The sequence below is a fragment of the Corvus brachyrhynchos genome, unplaced genomic scaffold (assembly GCF_000691975.1).
Source record: "Corvus brachyrhynchos isolate BGI_N302 unplaced genomic scaffold, ASM69197v1 scaffold6, whole genome shotgun sequence".
NCBI lineage: Eukaryota > Metazoa > Chordata > Aves > Passeriformes > Corvidae > Corvus > Corvus brachyrhynchos.
This window is the reverse complement of record NW_008238632.1, coordinates 3,441,812-3,466,029: the sequence shown is the minus strand read 5'-3', so window position 1 is coordinate 3,466,029 and position 24,218 is coordinate 3,441,812. Positions and strand designations below refer to the sequence as shown.

Genomic DNA, 24,218 nt, shown 5'->3' with positions numbered 1-24,218 from the left:
AAGAATGCTGTTGAAACTTACAATTTGGTTAATGAAAACTGAAAACCCCAAATTTTATATGAAAAAAATATAGATACTCTACATTTGCAATAGGCACTCATTTCTTATATCAGAATTTACCAAATCATCTGCACATTTTTACCAAGAATATTAACATAAATCATTCTAATACCTGGCCTAAAAGTACTGCAGCTGGGACTCCTGCTTGCATGAATGCAAGTCAGTGCTTCCAGCTGCTCAGGTTACCTCAGAGATACCCAACTAGCGCCAGACCCTTCATTCCCTACCCTGAGTTCCAGTGATGCCTTTTCCTGGTCTTAAAATCAAGAGTCAAACACAGTTAGAATGGGAAAAGGGATTTTACCTGGCATTTATTTTAAAGATCCTTAGGTGCACACATCCAGGTGGAACGCACCGAAATGCACACTGCAACTCACACACACAATAGATTGAGCATAACATTATACGTCTGCCTAGTTAGCATATCTATCAAAGATTCCCCAATGAGAGGCTCGAGTGAGCCCCCCCCTCCCCAAGGAGCCTTCCCCTGGATGGTTCTATCTTAGTTTACAGAATGTGTTCTGGAGAGGACCTTGGGGTCTGGGACGCAATGATCCCTACCTACAAAGCTTCTAAAATGTTTGGTCTCTTAGCTGAACAAACAAGTCCAAGAATGTAGGCAAAAAGCACTAAGAATACAGAAGTTGTAAAAAGATATAACAGGGGTATAAAAGAAAAAGCAAAAAATCATCATGGCATCACCAGGGTGGACTTATTTTCTACAGAAATGAGAGGAGACCTCAGAAAATGTGAGTAGCTTGCCTTAAGAACAGCATTCCATATCAAGCAATTCAAATAATATAAAGTCTTGCACAGTTACAGCATATTAAATATGTATTTTCCAGTCCTTCATATTGACAGGTCCTTACTGTGGCTGTGTCAGAGTAGCTAGACAAACTATAGTGGATGGGATGGTATCTGTATATCCCAGTCAGGCAGGTAGGTAAAGTAAATAAATAGTGTAGCTCAATGCCATATATTTCTAAAATTACTAGCAGTTGTGTTTAAGAGAACTGGTTTTATTCTGGGCATTCTGTTAAAGAAACTTCTGGAGATTTTTAGGAAATGCTAGGCTTTCATACAGTGAGAACCAAGCTCCTCTAACTACATGTCTGAAACCCCTAGTCTCTTCTTAAATCTTAGCCAATTTTTTATTCTTTTCCGTACATATTATCACCTATGTCATTCGCCATTGTCAAAATAGTTGAGTATAAATAGTCACTTAATTTATAAGAAGATGTGTGCTTTAAGCAGAGCAATGTAATGGACAAGCAGAATAACCTCCTGCCATGTCATGTGTAATTTGGAAATGCCATGCAATACAATGCTTGAAATTCCTTTGATATGTACATGCATTATATAATTTTTTGTATACTCAACAGAATAATCATTACATAAAACAGACAGCATTATGGGGCAGGTATATTAAAGCCAAAAACTCAGCCCAGAAGTGAGAATTATAAATATCTAAGTTTTGTTGTCTTTCTCTGATCCTTAGGGAAAGTGTCTCAAATAATCTTTTTGAACTGACTCGCATTCATCACTTCAGAGTCACAGAACACAGAGGACATTGTATGTATGCAGGGATTCCATTAGGGGATAAACAAATGGTTTGCACCCCATAATGTCACCCAGGTTTTATGAAACAATCCTCTATATGAGGCAGCCAAAATTAAAAGCTTAGCCTGAAGATTCCTATCTATTCTTGCCTGAAAGGTGGGGACAATGATTGATCCATCTGGTAAGATTGTTTTTTTATGCAGTAATTAGTATTTAAAAGGACTGCTGAATATGGAAAAAAAAAAAAAGTAAAATGGTATGTGTTATTATTAAAAGAAAATCATTACAGCTGAAAGCTTTAGTAGTTATTGTTGAACTCAAGTACATATCCACAGCCAGTCATTATCTTTAAGAGAATGCCAGAAAAAGTGAAAAGTACAGGTTTAAACACCATTTTACACATTAGTGTTTCAATAAAAGTTAAGAGGCTTCACTACATAATAAATCCTGGACACACGAAACAGTAACAAATCTAATAATAAAACTACTAATGATCAATGATGACAAATAGTACTCAGGGTTATTATTTCAAGCAATTGTCCATGACTACTTAACCAAATTTTTAGACAAATGTTTTTGGCTCTGTTTGTATCTCTTTCCACTCCTGCTGATCTGGCATAAATGTTACTGGAGAGTAAATGTTAAAGTCTTTTCAAAGAGTCGCAGAAATTTAATGTAAAGGGCCTAATTCTCTGGTGGTGCAACCATGGAATTTTGCCAGTACAGAAATTTGGCTCTATACACGTACATACAAGCAGTTGTACACCAGGTTTTGTGTGTACAGCCAAATGCAGGATAGAAGCAATAACACATAACTAAGCCAGGCTCTCACAAGCAACCCACGTCCTGATTACAAATAGTAAATTGTCACATAGGTGCATGATTACTACAGAGCAAAATTCAGCCACATTCCAAAAATACTTCTATGAAACAAAAGCATTAACAGAAATCTTTCTGAAGAGGCTAAATTTGTCATTATTCATCATGCAGTATTACTGTATGTGTAGTGCTGGGGTTAGCAATAAAATAAGGAAGAATTATGGTATAAAACAGAAATTCAGAGCAGTTCTTCAGCAAAACAAGCAAATGTAAGAGTAAAATAAACAAAGAAAACAATGAAAAAGCAGGGTGCCACTGAGGATGTAAGCAGTATCTAGTCCAAATTCAACATGAAAGCAAGGGCATCTTCTGTAACCAAAATTTAGCTGAGAATATGGTTCAGTTGTGAACTCTGAATTCATAAAGAAATGTAGTGTCTTTTCTAAGGCAAAAGTAAAAGGTATTTCAAGCATATTCTGGACCCCTGCAAGATTCTGTTAGTCACTGTCACGGCTGGAGAACTATTGGGAAACAAACCATTAAAAATCCCACAGGGCATTTTGCTAGACATCCATATAAATTTTAGTTATGTTACTCACAATGAAAGAGTGAAACAGCTGTACAACAGGCACTTGGACAGTCCTCTTGTGTCACAGCTGGAAAGCCATGGATGCATTGGGCTGCCTTGCTGAGAGGATTAATGTGTCTTTGCAGGACTACTTTTTGTCCTGTGTCCTCTGCCTCTTCTGATCCCACTAGTGGCCTGGTGTTGAATGAGCCATTGAGCCAACACTGATGGTATTTATACATCAGAGACATGAAGCTGAAACCCTCTGCAGCAAGTTGGGGTTCAGATGTGGCTTTATTACTATTCAGTCACCTAAATCTGTCTCCTGCTGGTGACCTCCCCGGGTTAGTGGGGGCATTTCAGAGGTAAGCATCTCACAGCAGTAACATCAACAAGAACTAACATATCTGTTTGGAATTTATATGAACAAAGAGATTCCATCTTTAAAAGCCACAGAGAAAGGAATCTTTTACAACTATTTTCCTTGTGGAAGACCACATTTTTGGCCCTTTTCTTCCATGAACACTCTTCTTTCACATACAGCTTGTAGAATTTAAGAGTCAAAACAGATTGAGGAAGGATTTTCAGGCTGAGGTCTTGAGATTGTAGAATAACACATCTTGGATACTTCTCATCTCCTTCTTTCTTGCTCCCTTATATTTTCTGGAATAGGATCCTCTCCTATTTTTCAACACACATTGTTTCATCAATATAAGAGCAGAATGCCACAGCTGAGATTACAATGTTTTACCGTATTTTACAGTTTAGCCAATTCTGAACAGAAAACCTAATAAATTAACAAGGTTACACTGCACCAGCTAGAGCTGTCTGAGGCTGAGCTGAGACACAGAAACATTTCCTAAAGGAACTCAGTCATACAGAGACGAGCAGCCTTTGTTCACTGACGATTATTCTGTTTTTCCCAGAGACATTTATTAATACATAATGCAAGAGAGCCTAGGCTCACTGTGTTCTTTGCTTCCTACATGATTCCTCTGTTCCTTCAGGAGCAAAGAGAACAATCCCATATGACCTTCTTGCATTGTACACATTTAAGAAGAAATACAATCCATCTTTCTCTATTTAATCTACCCTTTCTGATTACCTGCTCATCTGATCATCCAGCAAAGATATTTAATTCCAAGAGATCAGTGCAAAGGTTTTGGAAATACCACTTCCTGAAAGTGACTTTTCAGCTATCCTTCTCTTGTCAAATTGCACATTACTCTCTAGTGATGAATAATAGGCTGTATTGTTACTCAACATATATGACAGGAGAAAAGAGTGATAAGTAATGATGAATTTGGATCATTTTGATAGGTCAAACTGAATTCCTTAGGCTTTGTGAACAATAGACTCTTTTGCAGCCATGGGTATATATCTGAAGCAGAAAAGGAAATCCTACTTTAAAGGATATTCATTGCCTATAGACAAGATACTTTCAAACCAAAGGTTTTGCAACAAAGCAAATGCAACCTTCCATAGTTAGATAGTGAAATTCTTTCATTTACTTCTGTAAATGAAATTAGTGAGACTATTATTAGAAACATTCAATTGGCTGCTGTGGGCTTGAAAATTCATTTCAGAAGAGAGAAACTAGAACAAAAAGCAGAAACTATGAATAAATTCAGAGCAAATATGACATAAAAGCCAACAAAACTTGACAAAAATATAGAACTCAAAATGTGACTTAAAGCATAACATTTTTTTAAATCACTCTATTCTATTTGCCCTCTCCGAAAAGATTTACTTCGAAAGAGTCACTAAGGTAAGAGAGAGTTCACATGTGAAATAAAAGGGCACAATAAGATCAGATTTTCATACTGCACAAAATCAGACTGAGTGGAAAGAATTGTATTTTTCCACCTAGAAGATAATTAAATCCCAGTATAACCTATCAAAAGTTGTGACGAAGTCTCTATCATTTTAAATCAAGACTGCACAACTTGATAAAAGTATTCCATTCTCAAATCAAAAATTTATTCAGTAAAGTTCTCCACCTCATATTGTACTAAAAATGAGATCCATTTCTTTAATGGACTTTTCAGGCTTTTATATCTATAAACATTGGCTTCTAATAAGATCCCTGTAGCAAATTATTCATTGACAAATTTAGTAAGATTAGTCTATATTTAGAAATGTACTAGCAGTCTCATAAGCTATTTCATATGTGGTAACACAATCCTTCCTGTGTAAGCTAGAGGTCATGCTATATAACTTACTGTTTTAAAGATTGGCTATTTGAATTACCTTACATAGAGGCATATCTCTAATTTTCCACAATATGTATCCCTTCCATGTATTTTTAAACATGTTTTCTAAAGTCTTCAGTGAACCTGACTAGGAACTCTCCTGATTCAAGACTATTTAGGTAATATAAAGGAAGTAGTGTTGCAGCCATAAAGTGTCCTTTAGTCCTGTATTTCCAAAATTTCTCTCTCTAGCTTTCATATTCTTCATAACATATTGAAATGATCCACATATCTTCAATTTACATGATTAATATAGTACAGCTGTGGAAGTCCAAGGATAGAGGTAAGAAGGAATTCTTCCAGAGTCAATATGTCCATTAGGTCGCTAACATTTCCAAAGAATAACAACAAAAAAAATTTGAGGACAAATATTATCACTTGGAATTTTCAACACTCAGAGTTTTCATCTCTCTGTTCTATATGGAAACTTGAAATACTTCAGATTCTTTTAAAGCTGTGTCTTGAAAATATATTTTTTTTACTAGGTCAATCCATTCCCATCTACTATATTTTCCTCTTTCAAGTTTTTTGTGTTTTGTGGTTTTGTGGGTTTTTTGGTTTTATTTCTCATTCTTTTTTTAAGTATGTGTCATCCCTAGGAAAAAATTCTATAAAAGTCTGAGATAATTTTAAGTCTTACGCAACGGCTTTGTTCACTGCTTGCTGTCAAGCAATGAACAGCGTGAGTTATATTTAAGAAAAAAAAATCTAATAATGTCTACAAAATATATAATAAATGAAATAGATAATAAAATTTTAGTTTGGACATTCATGACAGTAAAACAAATACAAGGATACAAATAAAAAAATACAAGGATTTATCTTCATCTCTCAAACTATAGAATATATGTATACATATTTACTATATAATTCCATACCAAGTCTTCAAGAATTATAATAATAGGGCATAGGTCAGGTTTCCCAAGGGATTCATGATCCTACACATGGATTTCTTTTGAAAAATGGAGTCCATCTACAATGTGTCCAACTAGTTTGTTTCTTCATTATCTGGTCTTACAACTGAAAAGGTTACCTTTAATATAAAATAAACCCAAAACCAATCGAATAAAAACATCAATCAAACAAACAAAAACACATATAACCAAAAGAACGAAATAAAAAAACAATCCCAAACACCCTCAGAAAGCCTCCCTTCCCCTTGTCTCTCCTGCCAGATTTTATTTTGAGATTTCTGATGCTAGATTCTTCCTTATAACTCACCAGCCCTCAGAGAATTCCCTGTCAGAAGGTTCCCAAATGAGCATCATTAGGAGATCAAAGTTTTCCAACAGTTGATCTGTTGCTTAGTTACCAACTCCCTGGAGCTGTGACTTGACAAACTGCTTTGTCCTGAACAGAAGTCAACATTTTGTCCAAAGGAGCTTCCACCTGAAAAGAGGATCATCATATTTAACAACCCATGGTGTCACCTTGGATCACCCTCCTTTGAAACTGCGGCATGGAAAACATTCCAAAAAAAGGAGGTAAAAAGACGACAGAGAGAGACACGTCCCAGATACAAAATACATTTTACAGTCTTAACATAGAGACTCATGGAGCATCTACAGTATCAAACAGAAATAAAGAGTTCTGCACAGACAGATTCACTGTGTCATATCACATTTGAGTACGAAAATTAAATTCAGCCTCCTGAAGCTCCAAATGTGAAGGACATTCAAGTCAAAAGTTCTGGCACAGACTTAACTTAAATTTAATAGAGCACTGTTTAATTTAAGATGTTAACATTAAAAAATATCTGGATGGCACCCAAGACATTATAAAGCTATGATTTGCTAAATATTCATCACTTTGTACATTCTCTAAAACCATCTTTCCCATGCAAATAATTAAGCATTTCATTTTTAAAAATTGTGTCCTGAGAATTAGCAAAAAGTCAATTCTATGTTCCCAATTCTGAATGCAAATATGGAAAAGAAAGCACTTACTACAAAGGGATCATAAAATTTTTTTCTACAGAAAGGTCAGACTGGACAAAAGAATTTTCATGTCAATTTCACCCTTTATGTTCTGCTCAATCTTCATCTTGCAAGAGGGATGAATTTTATTACTTTACAAAATGAAAGCCTATTATTTCTGCAAGTGATTCTTGATCAATAATAAATTTCCCATATAGTTTTATTTGAGGTCATTTGATATCTGAGCATTTGTCATTCTTTTAAAACTGAATTAAATAAGATTTAAAATAAAATCAAATGCCTCCTTCCAGTTGTTTGTTCATTTCTGGTTTTGGTTTTGTTTTTTTTTTTTTAAGGAAAAAACCAGTTTAATTCATCAGGAAAACTGTCAAGGAAAGAATTATGCATTATATGCATATGAACATGGATCATAACAATGCATTATACATTCATGTTAAGCATCCATATTTGATGATAAAAGAAAACAAAGCATACTAAATATTCTACACTGACATAGATCTACATATCTATACATACCACAGAATCACAGAATATCTTGAGCTGGAAGGGACCCAGAAGGATCATCGAGATATACACATAGTCATGCACAAATACATGTGTACATATATATATATATAATCTAGCATTACAGATTTGTGTGACATAAAAGAGCAATTCTCAAAGAACCCAAGATTTTAAACAGCTTCATCAGTTTTTCCATCTCCTCTCCTTATTATCTTTCTAATCCTTCACACCCCACCCAAATATTTTTAAAATATGCTTATTCTGTATAATTTACTTCAATTTCTCAAAATTTTGGTAATTGTTTTAAGGAGGCAAACAGACAAAAAACCCCACCCCACCAGAAACATTTATCTGTCTTTAAATTTCATAAAGTTTTTTCTTCCGCAGTCCTGTAGGATTCATAGGCTTCATGTTTTTCTGCTTTCCTTTTGCAGGATGAAACAATGGTGTATGTCTGAACTAGAAATCAGAGGCTTAGTGTGAAACTAACATCAAACTGCAATTAAATAGAGAAATAATGCTCAATTTTATTCAAATGAAACCCATGACATGACAAATCTCTAAACAATGGCAGCATTATCTTGAAATCAAACTGTGGTGAAATTGTCTGATTCTTTATGCTCAAGTATGCCAAGAATTCAAGAGGCTGCACTTGTAGGGCCTCCAACCTCATTGCAGAAATGAACAATTACTTGACTAAACCCAAAGTTTTACCATCAAAGAGGAGCAGATGACGGATTGCACAGCGGCATTCAACAGTCAGCATCTTCTGAGCACCTTCTCTTGTCTATGGCACAGAAGTGGCTAAATGTGAAGTGTTATAACAGAGACCCATTTGCAGGTTGACTTCTATCCAAACTGGCAATTCTCAAGCAGTTGCTACGGGCAGACAGATGCACTTCTCAGGGATTGCAAACCTTTGGAGAGCACAGTAGTACAGGATGACATCTGCAGGGGGATCTTGACTGGTAAAATGATATTCATGGGCTGTTGTGTAGTTTCTACTCAGCAGGAGGGAGAGATTTTCCAGTCCAGAAGAATGTCTTGGTTGCAAAGCTGAGATGATGCCAGGGCAAGGTAGCCCTGATGGGCTAGGGCAAGCCGCCAAGGCCGCATTCTCATGCAGATGTGAGCCTGTCACTGTGCAGTGACCTGAAACTGGTACAAGGAGAGCAAATGTGGGCCCCTTTCAGAACGACTGGTCTTGCCCATTCAACTGCTTGGAGAAATTAACTCTGAACTTTGATCATATTTCTTAGGGAAGGAAAACTGATTAAGAGCTCCCCCCCGACACTGAGGTAAAAACCCAAAAATGTCTAAAACAGACTCAGAGAGCGGCACAGTCCATGCCATATTCTTGCACATGTTTCCTGTGTAAAGGCTTCTCGTGAAAGCACAGCTTCATGTTTCGAAACTATTTTATCAGCTGTGTAGAGAAGGGAAGTTCTAACAACTGCCTACTGTAGAAACAGAGGCCATTCCATAGCATTACTAGAAAAATCTTCAGCAAAAAGCGAGTTAGGGATGAGACAGTGGCTCCCACATCCTCACTGTAATTTTGATAAACTGAAGGTGCCATTCTCTGGGGAGGAGTAGGAAACCAGAAAGCAGCGTTTCAGAGAGTGACCTCCACAAGTGTAGCAGTGGATGTGTCACAGTGCATCCCCGCACTCAGATCTGGTACTCTTTACACAGTTTGTTGGAGTAATTCAAGTTTTGGTGAGGATTCCAGAGATAAAAAGTAATATTACTGGGAGAAAAATCCCATCTTCAGCATATCTTTGTGGTAGAGTGTTCTGCACAGTATTTTCAAAACTCACACAATTGGATATGGTTCATGGAGCTGGACACGGTTCATTAGGCAAGTGCTTATAATGGCCTCCTGTTACATCTGCTGAAAGTAAAATGCTTTGATCTTGCATCCAGGAGCAGATTTTGAGACTGTCTACAATATCATGCATGCTGGTGGTAATTTACCCTTAATTTTCCCATTCAGTTTGCATTGCAAAGCAGCAGGGAGGTTGGCTTAACTCTAAATGCTGTAGTGTCAAAAGAATCAGTGGGATTCAATGCCCATATTCATGTGAATTTCTTCTCTTCATATTTGAAACAGAAAGATCCTATGTTTGTTTATTAACATGCCAGAACCCAGCAGACAGCCAAAAACTCTAGCAGCTTCCTGAATCTTTATGAAACTCCTGAATATTGATTAAAATCAATTTATCATTTTACTTATCTTGCGCATTCATTTGTATGTGCCTCTATCTGGTAAATCAAATTCCATATTAATTACTACATTAATTCATTATCACTCCCATCAGTATATTGCTAATATTTATTGACAAGCCACTTCATTTTCAGCTCTCAGTGGAGCTTCTGATACGTGGTCAACATTCTGTTGTTTAGGGGTGGTTTGATTTTTTTTCCTATCTTTTATGGGTATTCATTTTGCTGGAAAAACCCAATTTTTTTTTTTTATTATTTGTTTCCAAATCCCCAGATTAGTCTGGAACCAGAAAATCCAGGAGAGTTTTTGTTAGTTTTGTTTCTATAAAGCAGATTATTGCATGCATCTGTTGTATTTTATGTTCAAAATGGGAAACAAACTAAGCATCAGTCTGAAAGGTCACAAGATACGATGACTCTTGTTGAATAAATTCCTTTGATAAACAAATGCAGTCAAAAAAACACAAGTTGAGCCAGAAGACTTTCTTGCTCAGGAACAGATATTCCCAAGGAGTGATTTTAACCCCAAGTAAATGGCAGTCTTGATGGTTTTTTCATCATAAAGAGGACTTTCCTATCATGGCCTCCAGACTCTTCCCATCATACAGACCCTCAAACCTCATCTCAACCAACAGCAGTCTCTTCTTCAGCAATAGGGTCTCTCAGCTGGACACCAGGTGCTCACCAAAGCCACTCTGTCACTCCCCTCCTCAGCTGGTCAGAGAAGAGAAAACGTAATGAAAGGCTTGTGGGTCATGATAAGGACAGGGAGAGATCGCTCACCAATCATGGGCAAGACAGACTTGACTTGGGGAAATTAGTTTAATTTTTCACCAAGCAAGTCAGAGTAGGATAAAGAGAAATAAAATCAAATCTTAAAACACCTTCCATTTGTGCCTCCCTTCTTCCCAGTCTTACCTTTATTTCTGATTTTCTCTCCCTCATCCCCCCCAGTGGCACAGCGAGATGGAGAATGGGTGTTGTGGTCGGTTCACCACATCTTGTATCTGTCACTTCTTCCTCCTCAATGGGAGGACTCCTCACATTCTTCCCCTGTTCCAGTGTGAGGTCCCTTCCACAGGAGATAGTCTTTCATGAATTTCCAACATGAATCCTTCACACAGGTTGCAGGTCTTCATAAACCTCCCCAGAGTGGGTCTCTTCCAGGGAATGCAGTCCCTCAGGAACACACAGCTCCATTGTGGGTCCTCTGCAGGGTCACAAGTCCTGCCAGAAAACCTGCTCCAGTGGGTTCCTCTCTCCATGAAGCCATGTGTCCTGCCAGGAGCCTGCTCCAGCAAAGACTTCTAACCTTTCATGGCCACCTTTGGACATGTACCTGCTCTATGGGAGGGTCCCTCGCTGGCTGCAGGTGGATATCTGATCCACCATGGGCTTTCACGAGCTGCAAGAAGACAGCCATGGTCTGCACCACAGGCTTCAGGGGAATCTCTGTTCTGTGCCTGGACCAGCTCCTTCACCTCCTTCACTGACCTTGGTGTCTGCAGGTCTGTTCCTCTCACAAATTCTCACTCCTCTCTGCTGTTCTGCAGCAGCTTTTTCCCCTTCTTAAAACCATTACTGCTGGACTCATCCTTTGCCAGTGGCAGTTCTGTCTTGAAGCCAGATGTCAATGCTTTCATTGGACACAGGGGAAACTTCTCACAGAAGCCACTACTGTAGTCCCTCACTGACAAAACCCTGCCATCCAAATCCAATACACCTCCTTCTCAGCAGTTTGCAGTGGGAATTTGGCTACACTTTTCTTCCTCTCTTCTCACTAGGCGGGACTGTGAATGATTTAGATATATAAAAATATGACAGCCACTTAAAAATACATACAAACAAAATCCACCTCAACAATAAATTAACTACAATCTGCTTCATAGTGAAGGGCAGGTGGCAGAGTTAGTTTTAATAAATGAATTAAATATCTGTTCTGTAAAATATATCTTTGAAGTGCAAGTACAGAAACATGAAATATAAACCTAATGTATTCTTTTGAATTTTTCATGGTGGCTTGGAGGAAAACAAATTAAAATAAAAAGAACAATATAATTTGAAAATATTCCTTCTGGTATTGTTTCACTGGATTACTGTGAGGGTAGTAAGGCACTGGAACAGGTTGCTAGAGAAGTTCTGGATACCCCTTCCTAGAACTGTTCAAGACCAGGTTGGGTGGGATTTTGAGCAACCTCAATGGAAAGTGTCCCTGCCCATGTCAGGGGGTTTGGAACTAGATGATCTTTAACATCCCCTCCAAACCAAGCCATTCTCTGATTCTCTGATTGTCTTCATTTCCTATGCAACTCACTGGTAAAAATCTAAACAGACTAAGACCTGTATTTTGAGTGTAGCACTGGTCTTCATAAAGTAATTAATACATTATTAATTATATCCCACAATTTTATGTCTTCCTAGTCTCCTTAAAAAAAAAAAAGACCACCAACATTAATGCATCAAATTTTAATTAAGTAAAAAAAATCTACTTAATGATAAACATCATTACTCCTGAGATATACTGCACCAATGCAAAAGGTGAAATTTTAATAATACTTAAAAATAAAAATTCGGGATCTGGGAAAGATCATTCAGCACATGACCAATGTGATTCATTTTATGACCACTAGAATGTATTCACAAACTACAGTGATGAATAGAAGCTATAAACTTGTGGGAATCAGGAGCCCAAATCTTACTTCTAAATGCTTTTAAATTCCCCCTGAGGTTATAAGCTCTTAGGGTTCAAACAGCTATTGTTGAATTCATTTCACTTTCTATAGGCATCTGAAGTTGGTAGTCTGCAACTAAGATAGTTGTCCGAGGATCTTTTTAGCAATTTTTGCCTTTCTTGGGGAGAAACTTGAATTTTTCAAAGAGCAATTGGTCCCATGCAAATATATATATGAATGGTGATACGCCTTGTCCTCTCTGAACTTCTCTGAAGGGTGAATATCTTAAACTTTGAGTATTTATTTTTCAACAGTGAGATGAATTTCCCTATGACTGAACATATACTACTACTTTAAAAGTCCTTAGGCATGAACTTGGGCAACACCACTGCAATAATTACAGTGGACTTAATTACATTGACTTTAAGCAGATTCTTGCCAAAATATTATTATTTGCCAACCCAAAATGTTTTGCTGAACTGCATCATGTTTCTACTTCAGTCTAATTACAGAGTTGTTATTATATAATGTATAAGCATGCAGTTAGTCACTCACCAGCAACTTATTTTTAAAGGACCACCTCTCTTGCAACTTAGTCAACAAGGTCTGATCCTTCCCAGCCTAATTTTAGGTAATAAAATAATACCTCTGTAGACTTGAATTACTGTCTAGAAATGCCATGTCTTTTCATTGTCTCCTGAAGAAGGTGAAAGAGGGAGAAAGCTGGGGGTACGTCGGTCCTTAATTTGGTTTTGTGTAATGCTGAACATGGATGGAGTGATTCCAGCCAAATGTCCACCTCAGGAATCACAAGAAAAACAAACACAGCTACCAAAATATATATGATAGTAAGGTGGTTAATAGGATTTCCATAAACCAGGCCTTTTATAATTTGTGCTATCCCTAAACTGCAATGCAAGTCATGAAAATTGAAGCTTCTGTCTCAGTCTTGAATTTTGTTTAAAAAAGCCCACTGCTATTTGTGCTTGCCTGAATTTGTGCTCCTGTTATGGAACTCTGTCTACTCCGCAGAGGATGTGGATCTATGACAAGTCTCATTTTGGAACCTGAACTCTAACAAAAAAAATCTTTAGTGGGTGATCAGCAGTGTTAAGTCAAGACAACTTCCTAAATACATGGGATGTGTGAGCCTGCAGATGTGATGTGTTGATATCAGTGCTGATGAGGTCAATGTTAAGTCTACCTGCTTGAGAATAAGACTGATGGAGTCAGAGCTTGTACCTGTATTTGGCATCTGGGAAAGTCAGATTGCAGTCTTACAGAGAAATGAGTGGTACCATGTAATCAAAAGCATTTCAGACACACGGAGGTTACAGGAAATGTGATTGTAAAACCATAAAACAACAAAATGTGACCACCACAGGTATAATTCTTGAAAATACATCTAAACTATCTATTAAAACTAAATATCATTAAATTTAGCCTACTAATAAAAACAAAACTGAGTAAAAACTTTTGCAGAAAGATAACATAAATCAGAAGCTTCTGTGACTTCTGATAAAAAAAAAAGTAGTCCAGTTGTTAAATTTTGTAACCCAAATGCTCTACCATTGTGATGCAAAGCTCACAGATGAAGTCAGCACAGTGAATATTTATTACACTAGTTGTATTGGATAAAACACAGCAGTCAGCAAAAGTGATAATGATTAACTTACTTTTTGGAAAAATTATTTTAATTTTAATAAATAGGTTTCTACCAATTTCCCAGTTCTTCTCTGCCCCCTTATTTAGATCACCAGGTAAGGTTTCAGATTTTTGAAAGGTTATAGTCCAGAACAAGCGACAGCTGATCACTTTAACAAGTTAAATTAGATGGAAGAACCTGGTTGCTTCATTTCTATACGCCTGCCGAATCTCTCCCTGCAGAACCTAATGACATTGATAAATGCATTTCTTTATCAAACATTAAGACACACATTTATTTAAACAAGTACTATCCATGTTTCAAAAGTTCTGAAGGTGTTCAATTCCTTATTCTAGTTACCACTATTAACTGACTGCTACAGAAATGACCAAAATAGGTGCTGATTTTTTAAAGTCTGGCTAGAAGAAAAGAGCTACACTTATGAGCAGTGTCACACTTGCAAGGGTTAGTAACTAGAAAAACTTCACCAAGTAATTTACATTCCTGGGTATATGTTTGGACTGTGAACTCTTAGGCCAGATTATCTTGATTTCCCATTCAGAATTCTTATGCTACTTTCTGAGAACAGAGGAGGAGGCAAACATGTCTTTTTTGAAACAAATAAATGGAAAGATTAGAATTCCTTAGTGTCTGGATTTTTTTAGAAAATACAAATATTTTTGAGAGTAATTAATTGTTTCTTGGGCCCAGTAAAATCTTTACTCAGTAACAATGACTCGCTGGCAGATTAGCTTCAGTTTTTTGACCTGTCATGATTGTAATCCATATTCAAATTACACCAGAATTAATTCAGGGAAATTGCAATAGTTTCAATGCTGTAATGAGAAAAAATTTTAATCCATCATTCCAAACTGCTGTATATGTAATATTTATTCCCTATCGTTTGTTTTCCAGCAAGGAGAAAGTCCATATTCCATGTGTATTTCCACATGAGAAACAAAGTTTCCACATTCAAATGCAGCATCTGTATGTTCAGTTTTATTTTGCTAGCCAGGGTTCATTTCAAAATTATATCTTTTACAGTATTATAGAAACAAGAACATAAATCAATAGAAAACTGGAAGCATGCCTCTTTAAGTTTATTTATTTTTTATTTTTTTCTTTGTCATTGGTAGGACACTGTCCTACTTTGCCCTGTTTCTGAAATGAGCCTTGTCCTGCTGTTTCACTGCATGTTCCCAAATGAATAGAGTTACAAGATAAAAATGGAATTCCTGAATATGCCACAATGCAGAAGAATACATCTCCTTTTTAAGTTCTTGTAATGAATTTTCTAAAAATAAAACACAATGAACACAATTTTCTGAACAGTGAGAGATTTGTATCGGAATTACAATTTGAGCTATTGTACGTTTTTGCCACATTTTCCCGAGGTTTGTTACTTTTTAAACTGATTTGCATGTAGCATGAAAGTTACCCAGCTGTTCGGATGAATACATTACTTTTGGTTTTCAAACACACAAAAAAGGAAGGAAGAGTCTGTGTGTGTGAAGGAAAGGAAAGGAAAGGGGAAACAGACTGGATTATATATTATGCTTTATATATAAAGGAAATATAATCATACAGGCAAAGCAGAAAAAAAGGCAGGGAGAAATAATCTTGGCACATAAATGAGAGGTAAAAACCTTTCTATGCTGTGGAACTTACTTGTTAAGTAGAGCTTACTGAAATCTGGGAGGTGGTGAAGGACACTGTAGAAAATTAAGATCGTCTTAGCTTCAACAGTTCTGAAAGCTGGTATTGTTGGCTTAAAGAAGACAGAAGATAAAGGTCTCTTAACATGTGATAAAGTTCTAAGGCAGTGTCTAACACCAAGTTAGGAAGCAGAAAAAACACCCTAGGCCACTATCTGCTGCAATTTTTTTTAAGGAATTCCTGCACGATTTTGCTAATCTGTTCCCAGATATTACTAACTATTTGTGCTGTATTCTAAAAATCTCCTGAGAAAATATCCTTTTTAGATTAAGACTGAATAAAATACAGATTTTAATTGTTTTTCTAGCTGGGATCAAAGCCTTATATATGTGCCCATACAAGACTTAACAAGAGTCAGGGTCCTGTTTAAAATTGATATTATTGCTGTATCACAGAATAGCTGTGACAGGAAGGAATCTCTGGAGATTATCTAGTCCAATCCTCTTCTCAAATGTTCATCAAGACCATGTTTAGTTGAGGTTTTAATATTTCTAAGGATGCAGGCTTTAAAACCTCTCTGAGAGACCTGTATATGACCTTGCTTTCAGTAAACACATTCTAATTTGATTTACAGAATATATTTTTTCTAATGTTTAAAGGGAAGTAACTTTACTTCCATTTGAGCCTATTGCCCCTTGTCTTGGCACTGGACACCACTAAGAATCTTGCTCTGTCGTCTTTACCTCCTCTGGTCTGGTATTTTTACACATTGACACAATCCCCCTGAGTGTTTTAAACTTCAGGTTGAACAGAGCCATCTTTCTGTTTTGCTTTGTGAGAGAAGCTCCGGTATCTAAATTTTTGTGACCCTTTTCAAGACTCGCACCGTGTCTTTCTTTATGTCTCTGGGGAGCTCAAAACTGGGCCTAGCACTACAGATATATCTCACCAGGGCTAAGTGGAGGGGAATGATCATTTCCTTCATCCTACTGGAAAGATTTCTCTTAATGAAGCCAGAGGCTGTTGACCTTTGATGCAAGGGTACATTGGTGTCTCTTGATCAGCACAGTGTCCATTCAGACAGAATTTCTGCACTACCCCCTGGGCTATATTGACTGGTCTCCAACTGGACTTTGTTTTGCTGACTGAAAGCCTTGAGCCTGACAGTTTAGTAATAGCTTCTTTGTTTCAAGGCCTGGTTTGCTGTCTTACGTACTTTGGTATCTGGCTCTGTTTTTCTTGTCCGATTCAGTCCATCTCTGTCTATTTTTCTAGACTTTGTCTAGCTTTTCTAGACTTTCTGTACTTTGTCATTTTGTTTGTAAGAATATTATGGGAGACAATTCTGAAAGGCTTGATGAAATCAAGATAAACAATGCCAGCTACTTGTCAGCCCTTGCCTACAGAGCTGGTCAATATACCATAGGAAGCTGTTGGATTGGTTAAGCACATAACTTAATAAATTCATGCAGACTAATCCCAATTTCCTTTTTGACTTTTATATGTTTGGGAATGGCTTCCAGGAAGATTTCCTCTCTCACCTTCCCAGGGACTAAGATCACAGAATCACAAAATGTTCTGAGTTGGAAGGGACCAACAAAGATCAAGTCCAACTCCGAAGTGAATGGCCCATATAGGGATTGAATCCACAACCTTGGTGTTACCAGCACTATGCTCTGGCCAACTGTGCTAGTCTCAGCTGATGCTGACCAGTCTGCAGACCTTTTAAAGATAATTGAGTATAATCTTGCAATGACAGTGACCAACTTCCTCAGGTCTCATGATTGCATCCCATTAGCTCCTATGGATGAGCACACTCCTCACGTGTGCTCAGTTTGTTTAAATGTTCCCTGACATGATCCTCCTCCACTGAGGGTAAGTCTTTCTTGCAATGGGATTCCTCACTTGACTCAAGGGGCTGAAACTGTTCAAGGCAAGTTTTACCAGTAAAGAACAGTGAGTGAAGGTGTTCACTCTTCTCCATGTGCTTTTAGAACAAATATGAAGTTCTTATGCAGAACCTAGACAGGTTCCACTTTTCTACTGCTAATTTCCATCTGATCCTCCCTTCCTCACCCCCAAGTGAAAGGGATGATTTTCTTCTCTGAAATTATGGGTAAGTTAATTCTGTAGTGAATTCATACCTCAGCAGTCCAGACACACATTTTGTATGGATGACTATATTTGTTTTTCTTGGTCAGCAGTCTCCATATGCCTGGGTATAGCACTTACTATAACAAAAGATAGCTATTAGAGATAGAATAAGTAATGAATATGAGCAGCAGTTTACTCTATGAGTCACCAATATAAGTATCTTTGATATATTAGCTTTAGTTAGCCTAAGCAGAAATTAGAGGAGTCAGGGACTTCCAAGGGCAAAAGATTAGAGGAAATGTTCCAAGTAGCCAATATGCTTTCCCCTTATTCAGATATTCAGATGATGACAAAATGTTACAATCATAATTATACCTGGATTAAGGTGAAGCACAGGTTCCCACATAAATATTTCTGAATTGTTTTTAAAATGTCACTGCTGAACTTCTGTAAAATAAGTTCTCAACCTAAAGAGAAATGTCCTTGTTAAGTGCTTCTTTGAATTTTACTTGTGGTGTTACATATACACATCCTACAGAAAATAATTTATTTCTTTCTGTACCTTTGTAATCTACACAAAAACATAAATGATTTTGTTACACATATGTTGTCATACCGAATGATTTGCCGTGTATGCACTTTTGCATTCACATTTCTTCTTTTGGCTGTTCAAGTATAATTTTTTCAGCCACTATAATGAAGATGTGGGGGTTTTCCATTTGTTCTGGTGGGCTCCTGGATTGATTGTGATTAATCACCTGACCTCTGAGGAAGAGAAAGTCAAGGTGAAAAGTGGATAATGCAGATTTGTCAATAGGATTTTTTGCTTCTTAATATTAATTTAGGATCTAGAGCTTAATTTGAGTTTTCACTTACTGGTTTCAGGTTCACATCTGGTAGGTTTAGAAGAAGAGGCAGCTGTGTCAATGGGCCATTTAAGTTTTTGATCTCAGATTAGTTGACTCCAAAACCTTAAGAGTGGAAGAAATTTTATGTAAAAATAGAAATGGGCAAGAAAAATTTTTTCCAGACAAATTTCAAAAGTTTCCCTTTTTCTTACTGAGACAAAGCTGACCTTTTCAAGTTTTCAGTGAAGAAACAGCCATAAATCCAAAATAAACAGTACTGCAATAGCAACATACTCAAAAGTAGTGTTATGCCTGGTTGGCAGCTGAAAACTCATGTCCTACAAACCAGTGCAGTGATTTTATTGTTAAAAAGCAGGTTATTTTAGAGACCCTGAAAGAGAAGGGGTAAGGCTAGTGGGAATGCAAAAGAACCACTGGACTAAAACAACCATTTTTCATAGATCTCCAAAACTGAAAATAAGGATAGGAATTCTAGAAAAAGTGCACAAAGCAGTAACAGTGTCATCTTTGCTATGAATAAATTGAATGTGGTTTCTCTGGTTATGCCTAAATGTTCTCAAAAATCCCCAGCAGAGAATGCTGTAACTCTCTGTAAGATGAGTAAACTTGGGCTGCAGAAGACATTACACGTGGAGTGGAAAAGGAAAAAAACATATTAGGGTGCTCTATAACTTGACCTATCATTCTTATGTATAATCAAGATGTATCTGGACTGTGAACCTAGATCACAAAATTATTTCCAATTTTTAAAAGACATTTTCAAGTTCTACAGTTTTAGAGTTAGCCTTGAGAAGTACACAGAAATACAGATTTTCCAGGATATTCAAACATATCTGTAAAATGAATACTCCTAAAGAATAGGGTATTGATTCCTTCTTCTAGAGTCTTGAAAATATGGTGATATTAAGTAATATGGATCTAGAAAAAAAAATGTGATAAGTGAAAACAGTCACAGGAACGTAAATTCCAGAGATTGATTTCCTTCTTTCCTTCCTTCCTTCCTTCCTTCCTTCCTTCCTTCGAATTGGCAATCCAGCTGCTAGAAGTGAAGGGAGAAAGGAAGAATTATGACAATCATTCTTGGATGAAAAACTAAAATTAAGATCCTAAAATAAGAGGGAGAGAGAGGAAGAGAGACAGATGGCAATAAGGGGTGTGATGAGAAATATGAGGGAAACCAGGAGATATTCCATTTGCACCTTGGTCCAGAAGAAAGAGAACCCCAAGAGGGTGCAGCTTTAATAAAAGCAGATGGACAGTTAGAAGACTCCCCAGGTCAAATGATGCTTCAGTTGTGCATATGTAGGCAACAGAAGGCATAAGAGATAAGGAAAAAGATATTCATTACAGACAACAAAATAGAATTTAAATTAACCCACTAAGGCTTACCTACCCTTGAAAAAGATGAGGGAACATAGCTTATAGGAGATTCATATGATCACCCACAGAAGCAGTATCCAAGATTGTGGGGTTTATTTTAAGATTAGCTTGGGGTTTTTTTTCAAAGTAGATCTACTATTTAGTAATCAAGAATATCATCTTTTGTTTTTCTAGAATAGCTGCACATCATTTTCATCATTGCCTTGGCCATGTAATGAGAACATCAGGGGAGATCTGACAGGAAGTATTTTGCTCCTAACTGAGAAGCAACAAAAGGGAGCAATGTAGTCTTCCCAGTGGCCTCTCCACCCAAAATGTCACATGACAGTCTCAGGATTAGGCCATGTTTTCTTTGCTTGTTTCCCAGCAAGTGAGTCTGAGGACCAGTAATGCCTCAGGTAATGCCTCTCATCTGTAATGTTATGCTTCAGGAGAGAGATTCTGACAAACTTATCTGGTACCACTATGGCAAACTGCAGGTAGCAACCAAATAGCTCTTGTATTCAGGAATGCCAACAAATATCTTTGGAGTGGAAAATGTAAAATGAAAGGGAAAAATTAGAAAGAATAGTAATAAGAGACGTAGCAGGGTAGAAAGAATCAAAACTCTAACACAGGACACCAGAAAAATTATCCATATGCAAACATTTGGAACAAAATAAGGTACAATGAAGGAAATATTATTGGGAAAGCAAAGGAAATGAGGGTATCTTCACCTTCTCCATCTATCTTGATTGCCTTTTTAGGATAAAGGAAAGAGCTGAGACAGTCTGGGGTTTATTAAAATCCTCATTCAATTTTCCTTTGTTAATTAAGAAAAATCAAGGAAGAGATACACAAGCTCTATTTGATTAGAAGTATTTATGCAACTTTATGTCCTAACAGATTGCATTTCAAAGTCATCCGCAAAGTCATGAGTGCTTTAAAGTAGTTCTCTTCTGATCTTTTAGATTCAATTATTCAGACTTTTTTTTCTGGAGATGCTAACATCACATCACATGCAGAGTCTGTCTCATATTTGTCCAACAGAGTTTATAAGACAAGGCTTTAACCTGGAACATTTAAGCAGTTGTGCTTTGCTTTTATGCAGCAGCCAGACATTCAAGCTGTCATCTTCATTAGCATCAATTCTCTTGTGCTCCTGAATCCCAAAATCTTTCTCTGCAGTATCTGCTCCTCCCAGTGCTCTCCACAGATGAGTAAATTTTCACTAGATAAAGAGACTAGTACATTCAGGACTAGATCCTAAGCATTATCATCTCTTCAGTCCCTTCTTCATATTTAAATAGATAGATAGATATCTCTTAGGTACTTATCTCCTCTTAAGTAGGTAACTCTTCCTTTGTTACAGTGGGTAACCAAAGTGTCACACAGAGAGACACGCATGTTTTATCAGTAAAGTATATAAGCCTGCCTAAAACGTAAAAGATCTACTTTATACAGCCTAAACTTTAAAATCATGCCCAGCAGTTATGCCTGCTCCCTTATCACCTTTGCAACTCCTCCTGTGTCAGTGTTATTAATTTTCCCGCTACATTAATTTACCCACAATTAATTACTAATTTTAAACAGATTCTTCAGTGCCATCTATACATTGTTGTGAATTTAGGGTGTCCAGTAGGTTACGCGTGGGTAGATAATTTTGTCCCCCTAAGCAGATATAGAAATATGTAATAAACTTCATTGACATGCTCACAGTAATTTATTTTCTCTTTCTGTGCAATTATAGGATAAAAGCAGTAGGATCAAACTTTTACTTAGGTATAACTGAAGGTATAGTTAATCTTACAGATGTATTTAACATTCAAATTCCTCTGTCACAGCTATGGCACATTTTTTCTGTGCAAAGCACCTGTCTCAGATACCTGTGGAATTAATATTGAGTAATTACTCAGAAATGCAAAAGCCACAGTGCCTTTTTCACTTTTACTATAGGGATACCAGCCATGGATTCACTTGGGAATTATTAACCTTCCTCATTTAGTGTATAAAATTAAACCAAGAGATGACAAAACCTTGGAATACTTTCTTGAGCCTGGCAACAAGCACTATGCTGAGCTTCTTTTATCGTAAATCAGCATAACTCTTTGTTTACTTAAACTTGCTGACATTTGCGTCCCCAGCTTGTTAATGTTCCAGAGGTGACTCTCAGAGCTGCAGTGTGTTTCAGCTTTTAGCAAGGCACCTGGGTTAAAGTCAATTAAAGAGGAGATATTCAGCAGGTCTTCAAATCAGACCTAAGTATTAGAACCATTCAAGAAATGTATGCTTTTATCTGAAAGCTGGATTGAAATATAAATATTTCATTTTGGGTCATTTATTCGTTCTGGTTTGTATAATTCTTTTTCCTTTTTGTTGAAAAGAAAACCTAATCACTTGGGGCTCATGCAAAATATTTTGTTCAGTCTGAAACAGAATATTTTATTTTGGCATATTTGAAATAAAAGACAAAAGAAGCAACATTTTAGACACAGAAAATGTATCCTAATTTTTCATTTTTGTCTAATAACCCAGTTCTCAGGGGATTAATATAAAGTTATGAAATGCACAGGGTCAAGACCTTTCTTGATGTAAGGATCTGACCATTCACAGCACATAAAGCAGTCTCAAATATTTTGGTAGATGTAGCTCTCCCTCAGTCTTTTCTGTCAGAGCCATGATATTCTGCACAGACTATTTAAATATTCATGGAACAAGAGGATAGCATAAAAATGACTTCATGGCCTGCTTTTTCAGGTGTTCTTCTGGGCAGGATACATTAATTCAAATCCCTGCTCTGAGTCATCCAAAAATAGAACTGCGAATTTGAAGGGTTCCAGCACCTCATTTTTTGGGGAAAAGAGGCTTTGTGTAACTGGATTTTATGCCAAATGCTTATAAGCTGTCTTCACATTTCAGAATGCTCTGTCACTCTTATTTGGGACAATAAAAATTTGTCTCTGAGCTGTGTTTCTCAGTGAGGGACTGATTTATTGACATTGTAATATCCAGCTATACTAGGTATCTTTAATAAAACATATATACTGAAAAGAAAAGGCATCAGCCAATGAAGAAGTTATTCTTACTTATCAAATATCATAAAAACTTGATAATACTAAAATTTTTCTCGGTCTAAACAATTAGTACTCCAGTTTTCTTTTTTCTTTTTTTTTCCTCCTTTATATGGTATTTTAAATAATCGTCATGTAGAATAAAAGAATAAGTCCTTCTAATCACATCCAACGCTGACTCTGTTTCAAAGGAAGAAATTGTTCTGAAGCTCTCTGTAGAGGTCTGAGGCAGTGTTTGAAAAACATAGTTTTAAGTAAATGCCCAAGATGTGTATATTTTGGCACTTTGACTAATGTCAAATATAATTCTACACAAGTTAAGGAAATTGCATTTGTGTGCATGCAAGAGAGACATGTTGCTACAGTGGACCTCATTCTATAATCTCTGGGACAAGGAAAATATGCAATGGGATCTGATGGGGAAAAAAGGCAACTTTGAAACTGAAAGCATCAGAAAGTAAGGAACAACAATACCTGGAAGATATTCCACTCCACCAGACATTAGAGGTCTTCATCAGTAGGACTGTCATAGAGCTTTGCTGCCTCTTGAAGTCAAGACTTCCTGGTAACTAGAGGAAAGAATATTTTTTTGGAAAATTAGCTCTTTGGCTGAGCAGTTGTGAGGAAGAACAAAGTCCCTGACAAGAAGTGGCTTAGATATTTTTGTAAGAGTGGTAAAGGACTGTTGCACAGGTCCTCAGGTACCCGGCTTCCTTAGCCATCATCACCTGCTTTGTTGGAAAAGGATCCTCAGATGAGACTGTTCATCTCTGCTGTGCCAGAGGACTGACTTCCTTCCTTCCTTCCTTTCTCTTCTCCTCTCCTCTCCTCTCCTCTCCTCTCCACTCCTCTCCTCTCCTCTCCTCCTCTCTTCCCCTTTCCCTTGGAAATCTGCTCTGGGCACAGCAGGGTGACTGTGCCCACAT

General features: G+C 37.0%; 1 long non-coding RNA gene across 2 annotated transcripts in view; it reads right to left on the bottom strand.

The window, feature by feature from the left end:
- Positions 1 to 23,859, bottom strand: part of LOC108447402 — a 62,971-nt gene extending 39,112 nt beyond the window's left edge. The window contains exons 1-4 of one of the 2 annotated variants that reach the window (XR_001862947.1): positions 23,767 to 23,859; positions 18,870 to 19,901; positions 15,912 to 18,758; positions 6,481 to 6,648 (exon numbers count right to left, since the gene is read on the bottom strand). This is a non-coding gene — a long non-coding RNA (uncharacterized LOC108447402). Of the gene's footprint in view, positions 1 to 715; positions 3,689 to 6,480; positions 6,649 to 15,911; positions 19,902 to 23,766 lie in introns of those variants that run through there. The other variant, XR_001862948.1, reaches the window with a different exon arrangement.
- Positions 23,860 to 24,218: the final 359 nt, after the last annotated feature.